Below are 2,163 nucleotides of genomic sequence, written 5' to 3' on the forward strand. Positions count from 1 at the left end.
AAAAGATGTTTTCTGCCGCGCCGCTCCAGACAATGACTGCAGGATGTTCCGCCGCAGAAACGCGGCTATTAGAGAAAGATGTCTCCCCCCGCCGAGAAGCCATTACTCTGAGCTTTAAAAGGTATCGCCGCTTTAGAAGGAGTAAAAGATGTGTGCTCTGCTGGGGAAACACAACTCTGAGTAAAACACACGCCGACAAGTCTCTCCTCATCCGGAATCTGTTATTTCATTTTTTTTTTTAGGTACAGGGGGGAAAAAAATGGCCTCGCTAGTATTTTTTTTCTTCTTGAGCTTTCATGCAATATATAGTTTGTATAAAGCCGTGCCATAACTAATACATTCTACAGCGAAAGGACTGAACTACTCAACAGTTTACTCAACAATGCTTCAAAAGGCAAACGCGCCTCGTTTTTTTTTACGGTGACTGTCAAAATAAAAGTGCCAAGTCCCGGGAGAATGCAGCCCTGGAGGCAACGTTGTTCTTATTGTCCGTCTACTGAGCATGTGCGGACCTATCGGACCACGGCCGTTAAGTTTCCCCCCGTTTCCATGGGGACTCGAGTCGGAGCATTTTGGAAAACGACGTGCATTTTCCCGGTTTCCACGTTTTCAATTAGTTGCGTTTTCCTCGCAGTCGGGAGCATTTTCAAAAAGTAGCATGTTTGCACGGAGATGGAGTCGTGGCTTTTTCCAAAGAAGATGCATATTTCCCCGTTTCCATGGAGATGGAGTCGAAGCGTTTGGAGCCTTTTCAAGAAGTTGCATATCACCCCATTTCCACGGAATGGGGGCATTTTTTTTAAAAAGTTGCATATTTCCCGGTTTCCATGGAACATTTTAAGAAGTCTGAACTTTTTTCAATGTTGCGTATTTCCCCATTACCGTGGACTTCTGAGCTTTTTTTAATTTATTTTTTTAAAGTTGTGGCTCCAAATCACCGTTGCGATATTAAAACTGGGTCAAATCTAAGAAAGCATCATGGATTCTCGTCATCTTCATTCATTTGACGATACGAACTTCATAAAGAAATCTCCGGGTCGTGATTGCAAAACATCCCGAACCATTTCTTGAAACTACCAAAATATGTTGGCGGGTTTTTATCGGGAAGCAAACTGGCGTGTTGATTGGCGTGTATTTGGTTCCTGCTAATTGCGTAGCGAATCAACTCACTCCAGCTGTGACATTTGCATATCACTTTTATTTTTATGGCCCTTTGACAGATGGAAAACACGGACACGGAAAATATGAAGCTCACACACACACACACACACACACACACACACACACACACACACACACACACACACACAGACACACACACACACACACACACACACACACACACACACACACACACACACACACAAAATGTATTTATAGTGGCAGGCGATGCCGACTTGAAAGCCGCTTCATTATAGATGTAGAGTTAGCATCAATGTGCTAACATGCTAATAGTCATGCAGTCTGTGACGGGCGTAGCGTAGCGTTGCAGTCTGGACTACAAAATCCGAGACAAAGACAAGACTAAGACCAGAACGTCCCCAGACCAAGATGAGGCCAAATCTTTAAGGTGCCAAGACCAAGATCAAGTCGAGACCAAAAACGTAGCGTCCAAAATTATCCCAAGACCAAAGACAAGATCAAGACTTTAAGGGGACAAGACCAAGATGAAGTCAAGACCAAAAACGTAGCGTCCAAAATTATCCCAAGACCAAAGACAAGATCAAGACTTTAAGGGGACAAGACCAAGATGAAGTCAAGACCAAAAACGTAGCGTCCAAAATTATCTCAAGACCAAAGACAAGATCAAGACTTTAAGGGGACAAGACCTAGATCAGAGCATCCCAAGACCAGGGCTTTAAAAGGGTTGAGACCATTCAAGACCGAACCATTTGACCGTCCCAAGACCAAGACTTTAATGGGCCTAGGCCGAGTCAAGACCAGCAATCTTCTCTTTGTTTGTTCTGTTTTGTTTTTACAACATAAAATAAAGAGTTACAAGAAAAGACAAAGAAATGATTCTAGTACCAAGACTTTTAGGGGTCAGTACCAAGTCAAGTCCAGAGCAGCCCAAGACAAGACAAAGACCTTAATGCACCTAAACAGTGTCAAGACCACGACCGAATCATCCCGAGACCAGAACGTACCCAGACTTAGATAAGA

Source organism: Blennius ocellaris (assembly GCF_963422515.1).
Source record: "Blennius ocellaris genome assembly, chromosome: 24".
Taxonomy (NCBI): Eukaryota; Metazoa; Chordata; class Actinopteri; order Blenniiformes; family Blenniidae; genus Blennius; species Blennius ocellaris.